This window comes from Rattus norvegicus, chromosome Y (genome assembly GCF_021556685.1).
Source record: "Rattus norvegicus strain SHRSP/BbbUtx chromosome Y, alternate assembly SHRSP_T2T, whole genome shotgun sequence".
Lineage (NCBI taxonomy): Eukaryota > Metazoa > Chordata > Mammalia > Rodentia > Muridae > Rattus > Rattus norvegicus.
The window spans coordinates 70,733,498-70,746,180 of record NC_141555.1 but is presented as its reverse complement, the minus strand read 5'-3'; the positions used below and the strand labels follow the sequence as shown (position 1 = coordinate 70,746,180).

Sequence of the window (12,683 nt, the reverse complement as noted above, 5' to 3'; positions counted from 1 at the left end):
TACATGAGCAAGTCTTACCTTTAAATTAAAACAAAGTGTCTATACGTCTCTATTTGTGGTTATGAGGTAAGCGTCTGTGGCTCTACTAGACACACTGTTTCTATAAGACATTGTCTTACTTAGGGTTCCTATTGTTGTAAGGAAACATGGTGACCAAAAGCAAGTTTGGGAGGAAAAGGTTTATTCAGCCTACACTTCTACATTGCTGCTCATCACCAAAGGAAGTTGGGACAGGAACTCAAACAGGACAGGATCCTGGAGGCAGGAACTGAGGCAGAGGCTATGGAGGGGCACTGCTTACTGTCTTGGTCCTCATGTCTTGCTTAGCTTGGTTTCTTATAGAACCCAGGACCACCAGCCTAGGAATGGTGCCGCTCACTGTGGGCTGGGCCTTCTCCCACCAATCACTAAGAAAATGCCCTACACTTGGATCTTATGGAGGCATGTTCTCAACTGAGGCACCCTCTTCTCTGATGACTCTAGCTTGCGTCAAGTTGGCATAAAATCAGGGCGGTGGTTACAATGTGATTGTCCCATGGGTAGTGTGGCACAAGTAGGAGGTGTGGCCTTGTGGGAGTAGGTGTGGCGTTGTTGGAGGAAGCATATCACTGTGGGGGTGATATGCTTCTTCTCCAACACCATGTCTGCCTAGACGCTTCCATGATTTTGCCTTGATGAAAATAGACTGAACTTCTGAACCTGAAAGCCTGCCCTGATTAAATGTTGTCCCTTGGGGTTGGGGATTTAACTCAGTGGTAGAGCGCTTGCCTAGGAAGCACAAGGCCCTGGGTTCGGTCCCCAGCTCTGAAACAAAAGAACACCAAAAAAATGTTGTCTTTTATAAGTTGCCTTGATCACGGTGTCTTTTCGCAGCAATGAAACCGTCAGACAACCAGCCAGTATAAAAACCCCCAAATAGCAGAATTAATCAACGATAGAAAGTATTTTCAAGTCCTGCAGTGAGAAACGTATTCTTGAGAGAAGAAACAGAAATGAATGAGTCCAAGAAAAGGTTGTCTCCAAAGACACTCTTGGAGTGTAGATGTGGCTCAGAGAGACCCCATGGAGTGCACAGGGGCTTCTCAGGAGGAGAGAGCTACATGGTCAGGAACCACAAAGCATTTTATTTTATTTTATTTTATTTTTTTGGATCTTTTTCTGGGAGCTGGGGACCAAACCCAGGGCCTTGTGCTTCCTAGGCAAACACTGTACCACTGAGCTAAATCCCCAACCCCCGCAAAGCATTTTAACGTCACGGAAAATGGCATAGGAAAGAGCTCACCACCTCTGCATTTGAGGCACCTTCAAGAGTTTCCTGAGGATAAGCTTACATGTGAGTAAAAGGCGGGAACTTCATGGGGCTAGATACAGTAACAGGGCCCACAGGTGTGTAGGAAGGCATCCAGTCGAAGGAGAGCCAGGCAAGACAAGCCAGTGCAGGAGCTCTTTGTGGTCATCTAGGGGCATTGAGAAGAGACCTCAAAAAATATTACAGGATGCAACAGAGTCTAACGTGCTCAGGGAAGCTAAACACAGGATCCACGTAACACCTGACAGAAGCTCACGGCATCCTCATCTTCCCTTTTAAATTACTTTTTACTGATCATACAAAATAATGAGCTTTATGATACTTTCAGGAATCGATAGATATAAACTGAGTTTGGCATTCACTACTCTTGAGTTATCCTCGTCAAAATGTCCTCCGGGGAAGCCTCCCCCTCACATCCACCTTCTGTAGTGATGGCTTGGCTGTTCTTTAAGGAACCAAAGAGACCAATATGGATGCAGCCCAAGTTCAACTCATTCTAGACCCTTTCTGTTCTTCCTGGTCTCCTGCTTCACTTTTTGAGAACTCCATCTTGGAATTCCTTCATCCCTCAGTGTCCTCTACTCCCTCTTGTGTTCTTTAGTCTTTCTTCCACATCACCATCAATTTAATCTTTCTTACCCTCATCCTGGTCTCTTCTCTGCATGTGAAGGTTGGATGTATTTAAAAATATGACTTTAGGGGCCTGGAGAGATGACCAATGGATCAAGAGCTCGTCTGCTTTGAAAGAGGATGAGGATTTGTTCTTTGAGCTCATGTCCAATGGCTCCCAACCACATTTAATTCCAGCTCCAGGGGACCTGACTATTCTTTTCTCTGTGGTCTCCTGTGTTCATGCCCTGCCCCTACCCACATAATTAAAAATAATACATCTACAGATGAGAAACAGCTTTCATTAGGTTTCGTTAGTCAAACAATCCCCGATCTTCTCTGATTCTCAGTCTGCTTGGACCAGTTTATTCGGTTTCCCTGTGAGTTCCAAGACCACCTCCCTGTTCCCTCCCACTCTTTCCCCAATGGACTGTTTCTCCCTCAAACTTCACCTCAGAGAGACTATTTCTGGCCCCTCTCCACTGCTTCCTAAACATCCATCTTTTTTTCCCCCATGACATCCCTGCTCCTCTAAGCCTCATCTCCAGTTCTTTTCTCTCCCTAAAGACCAGACCAACTCAGTCCTGTTTGTTTTAGTCTATGTGACATTAGACTTACTGTTCACAGCCTTGACCTTTCCGGCTTCCTCTCCATGTTCCATCCACCACAGCCCGTCTCCTCCACCAAAGTGTTCACCCACAACACGTCACATTGCACATTTTAATTTTTAGAGCAAAAACAAATTCCCCGGGAAAAGATACTGGGGTTGTCAAAGGCCCTTGTGTATCTGAAACACAGAAAAACAAACATTTTCCCCCCAATCCTATAAATTTCCCATCTATGTCACCCACACTTTGTGAATTTCACCTCAACGGATCTTTTCCACCAGATTATAGACGTAGATGTGGACGTCGCCATCGAACTTGATGAAGTACATGGAAGGCTTGGGTAGAACTTGGTAAATGACTTTGCTGATCTTTTTGGAGCCGTCGCTTATGGTGAACTGCACACATTGACCTGTTAAGATGTCACTGTCAACGTCTGACTTCACCTCTGCTGGAGGAGTCTCTGGAATGATAGGGAGGTTACCTTCTGTGTAATCATCCAGTAGCAGGTAGATATATAGGACTGGATCTTTCTCGTAGGTGATGTAAAACCAGTCCTTCATGATCGGCACCTGGGCTAGGACCACCCTCCTCCATTTGTCCTTAGATCCATATTTGCCCTCAAATTTATGCTCCACCGCTCAGCCAACCATGGCACTTGAGAGATGGGCGTCTTTCACTTGAGGAAACACTACTTTGTGAGGCAAGACCTTAAGCTTTAAAATCCTCTCATCGCTGTGAAGTGCCAGTCCGTAGATACAGTCAATTCCGTCATACTTGACCAGATAGAGAGAAGGATTTGTTGGCAGTTGATCTAGAACGATGGCCTTCCATTGGGTGACGGGCTCATCACCTTCCTTCCATCCATGAGAAATTCTGCAGCCCACAATGTCCCCCAGGGCCTGGGGAGAAGGCCTCCTCCTCCTCCGCTTCTGGAAGGATGGTGTGCTCATCCTCCTCAGAGACACCCTCTTCTTCTTGGCTGTAGACCTAGTGTGGTAGGGCACGGCATCCTGGTCCACTGTCTTGTGGCTATCGTTCTATGTTCAGGCTTCATACCTGCCCATGGCCTGCGTTTGAAAAGCTCACCTGCTTAAATAAGACACAATGCTGTTGCCTCTGTCATGTGAGTGCCTGCAAGAACAATGGGGTGGGGTGGGGAGGGCGCTGCACCAAGGCTTTTGTCTAAGAGAACTTTGGAACAGGTGAGGAAGGCGATGGCAAACAGGTTTGAGCATCTGAATCTAATTCTGTCATAATCAGAAGTACATAGGAGGGATGGGCAATGGTGGAGCACACCTTTAATTCCAGCACTCAAGAGGCAGAGGGAGGCAGACCTCTGTGAGATCAAGGCCAGCCTGGTCTACAGAGTTAGTTCCAGGGTAGCCAAAGCTACCCACAGAAAAACCCTCTCTCAAAATTCAAAATCTAAAGTTCAAAGGGAAATGAACAAATGGTTCTCTACAGCTCAGAATAACATATTCAGACACATTTCTTCAGCCTGAGGCACTTTGCCTCTGCTGAGGAACCTCTCCTTGAATGGCTAGGTCAGTGTGGGATTAAGTATCCCTGTCCACACTTTAAGCAAGCAGAACAGAGAAAGGATAGCATAGGAGCCAGAAGGGTGGCCACACCCCTCTTCTACCCTCTAACTATGAGCTATGTGGCAACATCCACAAGTGTCTGCCCAGAGATATAGAACAGCAGTCCACTGGCTTTCTGTACTGTGCATCCTGACGCAGCCCCAGGTTTAATCCGCGACACTTTTGCATCTTTGACCGCAACAAGAGTCTTTTGTGTAGGCAACAACAGCCATTTAGAAATAATATCTCCTGGGTTTGGGATTTAACTCAGTGATAGAGCAGTTGCCTAGCAAGCACAAGGCCCTGGGTTCGGTCCTCAGCTCCGAAAAAAAAAAAAAAAAAAAAGAAATATTATCTCCTAAAATGCACAGGCACAGAGAGGATCTTTGGCACTTTAGTAGGATTATGAATTAGATATTGTTAGCAAAGTATAATAAACTCAGGAAACTGACTAGCCTAGACCATCCGCCTAGCTCTCAAACGTGGAAGACATTAGAACATACGGTTACTAGCTGTACGAGGGAAAACTTTTAGCTTTCTGGGCTCCAAGGTTCCAGGTTATCTTCATAAACGTATTTACCGAGAGAAAATGTCCTAGTCGTCCAGATTCTGTCTTCGGAAACCGGTCAGGCACCAAAAGGCTGTTGAACAGATTGGGGTTCAGGAGCGGAACTGGCTTTCACACACCACTGCGAAGATAGTGAACCCACCTTCAGGGGAATCTAGCGCCCCCAAGTGGAAGAGATGCGTCACCTCCGCCCAGTGCTCTGTGACATCATCCAGGCTCTGCTTACGTCATAGAAGCCCTCTCAGGCCTGTTCCTTCCCTAGTTATGCTTAGAAACTTCCAGCATCTAGGGCTTAGCTTCTCATGTAGCCTCCTGAAGACCCAAAGTAAAGTCCCCACCCAAACATTCTGATGACTCGAGTCACACTCTGCCCAAGTAGCTCTTTTCATGAATTTTTTTTTTTCTGAAAAAGTCTTTGGTTTCTAAGTCAGCAACATCCTCGGTGGTTATTTTCCCAGCTCCTATCTTTCCTTTGGTTATCTTTAAGTCATTCTCCATATCAGAAATATTGCTAGCCTCTCTCTCCGAGGCAGCCCACTGGGTAGCACACCAAAATTAGCTTTATCAAACACACAATTAGAGGAGGGCCATTTTTATTCAAACAAAGCTGACAGGATTTGACAGGATTAAATACCTTGTATTGAAGTCAATGGCAATCATGAATTATGGATTCTTTGCAAAGAGAGAGGAAAAATTAGCTCCTGGACCTGCTTCCAAGTGGGGATAAACTTATAACAAACCCGATATCGACCAGTCATATTTTAAATGTCTTTAAAATTTACCAGAACTTCTGGTTACAAGGAATTTATACACTCTGGTTTCTCTTCAGATTGTATAAATCTTTCGCCTTTTACTACAAGGAAATTATTAGATCAAATGCAGTAAAACAGTATAAGAAATATAAGAAATATAAGAGGTAATTTTGTTTTTGAAATATGGGTAGACAGATTACTGGATGCAGGTAAGTATGGAATTTACCTGTTAATTACAGGGCACTTTAATTGTTTGTGTCACATAGTTCTTCAGATCTTCAAAAGGATTCTTTGTGGAACCCTCCCCTGTCCCCACTACATGCTGACCATCCCCTCCCTCTTCCCAAAAATTCCCTTCCACTTTAACTTTATAATTTTTTTTAAATGTACTTAGAGCTTAATAACTTATGGTAGCTTTTTAAAATCTGTCCACTTTTCTAAGGGCACCGTCTTCTTTTTTCTATCGTAGTTTTAAGCACATTTTCCTTCACACTTTGAGTTTTACTCTCTCTCTGCTCCTATGACTCGTCTGCCATTATGTGACTGTTGTCCACTATGTGGCTGACCTCAATGTGGGGTTAACTCAAAGGACGTGATTTTTCCCCCTTTTCTCCCCTTCATCTTCCTTCTCTAGGCAACTGCTGAGATTTACAGCCTTGGGGATTTTTTTTAAGCCTGGAAAGCACACACACACACACACACACACACACACACACACACACACAAACACACACATACACACACACGCACATACACAAAGAAACACTTATACAAACACAAACACACAAACACACACATACATACACACACAAACACACACACATGCACACACAAACACACACACAAACATACACATATACACACACAAACACACAAATACAGAGTGAGAGACAGAGACAGAAACAGAGAGAGACACAGAGAGCCCATGAGAAAACATGTAATATCATCTTTCTAAGAACAATAAACAGAGACAACTTCAAAAAAGGGAAGAACAATTAAACAACAAGAAGAACAATCTTCATCATAGCCATCAACTTGAGGAGGAAAGAGTTTGTCTCACTCTATCTTCTAGGTTCCCGTCTGTTACTGAGCGACGTTGGGGCAGGAACTCAGGCAGGACTCTAGAGGCAGGAAAGGAAGCAGAGACAACTTAGAAATGCTGGGTACTGGATTGCTATCCATGACCTACTCAGCTTTCTCTCCTTCTCCTACAACCCAGGGCCATCTTCATAGCGGATGACACTACCCATACTGGGCTAGACCCTTCCACATCAACCATCAAAAAAGAATTCCTTACAGATGTGGCCAAAGGCCAATCTGATGGAGGCAATTCCTCAGCTGAGGCTCCTTCTTCCCAGGTTGAGTCAAACTGATAATAAAAACTAACCAGTACACTGCACATCCATTCTGATTGCCACACTGTGTGCAATAGACAAGACATTGGAATAACCTTAGCTGTTGATCACTGGATGAATGGCTTAAAAAATGTGATATACATTGATGTGATTCTCATCTACGTGTAAGAGTAAAGGGCTTTGTTCTCAGAAAAACGGATGGGAGTGTAAAATACAATATGTTAAGTGAAACAAGCCAGACTCATACAGACGATTGTTAAATTTAGATTTTAATAAGGGATATTATGAGAAAGGGGGCATTTAGGAAGAGGAAGGGGAGCAGCAGGGTGTGTGTGTGTGTGTGTGTGTGTGTGTGTGTGTGTGTGTGTATGTGTGTGTGTGTAGGTGGAAATGGAGATGAGTTGTGAGGATGACGATGGCTAATGTACAGTATAAACCTGTACAAGGAGTCACAGCAAGCCCACTGACTTGCACATTTAAAGCACATCGATATAAGAGAACTGAGTCTAAAACAATGTTTTGATTAAATGGGGGTTTATAGTTTAGAGATACCGTAAAGTTTATTTGTATTTTCCTTCCCACATGTGGCTCTTGCTGTTTCGAGCTTGATACTGGTGACAGGATATGACTATCACCTCATTAATCACCCGGAATTCACCTCATTCAGTGAGGCTACCGTGGGGAAGGAGGTAGTTAGAGATCTTACGGGTACACCACATGGGAAGAATAATGCCCACCCCCACTATAGATATCCAAATATTCACCCTCATCTCTGGTTTGAATGTGTTCGCCCAAAAGTAATTTTCTGAAGATTAATCACCAAGTGGGAATGAAGTTGTGAAGAATTGATTAGGTCAAGAGGGATGCGACCTACAAATAAAGATCCATTAATGATGCTATTGTGGAAAAAGGTTAAATTATGAAAGGGAGTTTGGCTCCCTCTCTTGTCTTCCTAGCCCATTGGATCCCTTCTGTTGTGACAACATCCCACAAGAACTCCTTCCTCTGCCGACGGTCTCTTCATCTTGGATTTACAGGCTTCTGAATCAGAATCATACAGAATCTGCTTCATTATAGACTAGTCCATCAGTGCCATTCTGTTTGTCCATACAGGCGTGAACATGTCTCAGAATTGCGAGCAGCCGGGTCATATGGGAAAGCGAAGCTGGCCGAGAGGACTAGGTTGTTAGTGCTGACTGAAGACAAGACGTGTTCAGGGTTAGTGTGTGTGCTCTTCCTGAGAGAAACAGCACAGAGGAAGAGTGTAGTTTGGAAAGGTGCAGCTTGGGAGGGACTCAGACTTCTACTGTTGGCCTTGTGTGGACAAGGAGCCATTAGGGAAGGGGAAAGATCACTAGGGATAGCTTCAGCCACTGCTTTTGTCTAGCAGAACCCTTTTTAGAATCCTCATCTTCGAGGATGTAAAAGAAAACTGCCTGGAGTCAGTTGATCCATCAGTAACCATCAAGAGTGTGTCCACTATTCCAGAGGGTCCCAGGAAAAAGCCTAAACTTGGAAGATCCTTTGCCTTCCAGAGATGGAGACTCCTCCCCAGCAACACTGGGTAATCCATCTACGTCGGTAAGCGCATCCTACTAAGTCCAGATCAGTGGTCCTTAACCCTTGGATTGAGACCCGTTTGGGAGCTCAAATGGCCCTTGCACAGGAGTCACATATCATATTTCCTGTACATCATACATTTACATTACAATTCATAACTATAGGAAAATTATAGTTATGAGGTAGCAATGAAATAATTTTACAGTTGGTGGAGCTGTATGAAAAGGTTAGGTTAGGAAGGTTGAGAACCACTCCTCCTGACCCTCTAAAATATGCCTGTAGGTATGAACTGGAGGTTTAATCCCTTTAATTCAATCAGGCAAATCCAGAAAAACCAAAACACCACCAAAAGGTTATGAAGGATAAACAGCCACTATACCCACAGTGTCAGGATTGATGGCATCTTAGACAAATGATATCAAAATGGAAATCACATCACACCATGACCATCCCCCTAAATGAAAAGCAGAGGAGAAAAAACAGTTCCCTGGTGGTGGCACCAAGAGAAAACCCTTTTCAGAATTGTCAGCAAAGATTTTAAAGCCAGGATTCAAGCGTCGTCAATGAGAAACTTATAATACAAAAGGATACACAAAATCTTGGTGAGGTAATAGAATAAACAAGAGAAAATTGAATAGAAACTCACTGAATTAAAACAAACACTAAGAGTAGGAATTAAAGGCTTGTCTGGGCAAAATGAACAATGAAGTGGTGTTTAGAGCAGCCAGAAGGGGCTTGGAAGACGGCTCACTGCTTAGGAACACTGGTTGCTCATGCAGAGGATCAGGTTTCAGAGGATCTGATGGATTCTTTGGTCAAAACACACACACTCACATAAACACACACACATACACACACACAAATACACACACACACACACACACACACACACACACACACCATAGAGATAAATTTAAAAAAAAATTAAAAAAAAAAGAAGGTGCCAGGTACGTCCCTTTAATCCCAGCACTCAGAAGCAAGCTGATCTCTGTGATTCAAGGCCTACCTGGTTTATACAGTGAGTTTCAGGCCAGCCCTACCTACATAATGAAACCTATGTCAAAATAAAACAGAAAAGAGTGTTGTATTTATTTCTGATAATGTAGGCAACAGAGAAACTATTTCTACAGAGAAAGAACTTACTGTTGAGAGAATCAGTGGGCTGGAAGGAGACCCCAACTCTTTGTGTCACTAACTCCATCACAGCCTCAGCAGGAAGCAAGAATGGGTAGAGCTAAAAGGAAGCAGGGCGATTATGAGTAAAGCTGTGGACCCATATCAGCCCATGAGCAACAGAAGCAGGAAGAAAACCAGCTAGGATGAGATGGCGTCACCAGCCAATGTCTCTGACTGACAGTCCCTAGTAGCACCAGGATGTTCTTTTCCTTCAAGTACCCCTGGAGTTGTCAGACACTCAGAAACCGCAGAACAAAGTGTGGCAAATGCCTAAGAAAAGATGTCTTGTGGGACATATTTGTTTATACAGGTTTCATGTTGCCCAGGCTGGCCTCAAACACCCTATGCACCCGAGGATGATTTTGAATTCCTGGTTCTCCTCCTGGTAATGGGACTATGGGCATGTACCACCACACCAGGCTTATGAGGTACTGTAGGTGGAGCCCAGAGCTGTGTGAGACCCAAGTGAGCACTCTGTCCACTGAGCTGCATCTCCAGCCCCTCGGGATGTGTTCTGCTAATACAACAAAACTAAAATAGAAGTCTTCAATGAGAGACAACAGGAGTCTCACAGTCCAGAAACATTAAATTACACATTCACAAGTAATACAGATGTAAAGAAATAATGAAATTATGTAACAGTAAGAAAAAAAGAAGAAGATAGGAAACAACTATCAAAATGTGTGAGACATAACTATGACGGTGCTAAGAGGAAACTTTATTTACAACACTAACTCTTAGATTAGACACAAAGACCAGCAACCTAAATTTTTATCTACACTAGATAATAAGAAAATAATTAATTCAATGAAAAAATAATTGTTAAAATGAACCCCAAAACACAAAACACTAAAAATAAGAAATTAACAAAAAAAAATAAGCCAATGAAACACAATTAGTTTTTTTTTTTAAAGCAAAGAGTTTTATTTTTACATCTCGATTAGACCTAGATAGAAAAATATAAGGTCCATTCTGTTTGGCGACTAAAAAACAAAAAAAAAGAAATTGCTGTGTTTTAGAGTTTATGCAGAACACTGAACCTGGTACCGCAGACAAAAATTTAAAAAAAAAATTATTCACCGTTTAAACCCTTTTTAATGTCAGTGTTTATAGTCAACTTGTCTCATCTATAATCTGTTTAATATCAGACAAGATTTCCAGTGTTGCCATATGGAGATTATGCAGTGTTGAAATGGAAGCACAGCATTGTATAACCAACACAGACTCTGGTTGAGAACATCATTGTTTTTCTCACGAGGAAACTAGCACAAGATCCAAGCCCAGTCTCCCGAGGCGTTGTCCCATCTTAGAGCCATTTCTTCAGACAGCACTTCCCATGTGTCATATTTTTCTTAAACAATCGAAAAAGACTTGTTTGCTGCACTGTTTGATTTGCCGTGCTGCTTGGGAGATCCTGGACAATCAGACATGATGAAACTTCTCGCCCACACCCCCAAACTACAGCACTGGTATCAGTGTAGAGGATATAGGAGAGACAGAAACCAAAAAGGAAAAAAAAAAACCTGTTGTTCTTTAGAGAAGAGTCATGTAAGTAGGCCAAGCTGACCTTGGACTTTCTATGTAGCTCAGATTGGCCTTGAACTTACTATGTAGCCCAGGCTGGCCATGGACTTACTCTGTAGCCCAGGCTGGACTTGGATTTACTATGCAGCCCAGGCTGTCTTTGTACTTACTATGTAGCCCAGGCTGGATTTGAACTTGTGATCTTCGCGAGTATTGAGAATATAGGTATGCACTACCACACTCAGCTTTGTCTCTGTTATTATGAGTGACTCAGCTGTGGCCCCTCATTTTCCAGCCTCCCTCAACATCAACAACAGCATCTACAATCACCCACTAGGATAGTCCCATCCTTTAACTCATCTGTTAAGGTAAGAATATACAGAACAGAGAGCCCGCAGGGTCCTCCTCCTTATTACAACACATTTGTGTGGAGCGATTTGGGTGATTGAGTGAGCCATTCATACCTTAACCTGGTTCTGATATTATGACCAAGACGGAAAAAAAAAAAGAATAAGAAAACAAAAGTAAAGGAGACGGGTACAACACCGGGACTTGAACCTTAGCAGTTGAGGAGATGACTCACAAGTCTCAGGTAAATGATGGGTAGGCTTTGTGGACCACACAGAATCCCAGTCCAGGGAGGTAGAGATAGGAGAGATCCCCAGGGCAAGATAGCTGTCAAGACTAGTCATATTGGTGAACTCTGGGTTTGACTGAGAAATGCTGCTTCAATGAATAACGTAGAAGAGAGAATGGATTAGTCCCTACATTATAAACTGCACGTGCATGTATGTACACACACACACACACACACACACACACACACACACACACATACACACACACAAACAAACACAGGACCAAAACAAAAAACCTTGGACTTAAGGCATTGCCTCCACTGTAGTAGCACTTTGTAGGAGGTGGGGATCTAGATAAGTGTTCCTCTCCACTCCCACAAAGACCAACATAATTATGAACCCTCAGCCCTGGATCTGTACAATCTGCTGAGGACTCCCAGATGTTTAGTTTAGTCTCCTTGCTCTGTAACATATTCTGGTGTTCTGTTTCAGGAATCCTGAGCTCGGGCTCGGCTGACTTGAGCCTCACTCCCAGTCTTGCACCCAAGACAACATTCAGCAGCCATGTACTGATCCTTGGAATTCCCTGCCAAGGTAACCTGACTTGCATTTCTCAAGAGGCCATGCCATGAAACCAGAGAAAGTGCGGCTTTCTTACTCTGCCATTTATTACATTAGAGTATTGGGAAATTGGCTCGACACTTAAACCTCACTTCCCTCATGTATAAATGAGCAGGCGAACAATTCCAGTTCATCAGATCTACATTAGGAGTGAGTTAGAAAAACACATCAAAATGTTTAGTACCAATGTGTTTTATGAATGATAAGCAGTATTATTTATATGATTGTAACATTGGAAATTATGGTACCTGTAATGTAATGGTTTTCATTATATTTGCACAGATGATGCGAGGAAAGCATCTAGGATGCAGAAATGCTTCCTTTTTTGCTTTAGTTCCAAGAAGCATTTCCTTCAGCTCCAATTATTATTTTTTTATTAACTTGAATATTTCTTATATACATTTCGAGTGTTATCCCCTTTCCCGGTTTCCGGGCAAACATCC

At 43.1% G+C, this 12,683-nt stretch overlaps 1 pseudogene; it reads right to left on the bottom strand.

The window, feature by feature from the left end:
- Positions 1-2,786: 2,786 nt before the first annotated feature.
- The window catches only part of LOC147998093 (Y-linked testis-specific protein 1-like), a 135,547-nt pseudogene continuing 125,650 nt past the window's right edge, over positions 2,787-12,683 (bottom strand).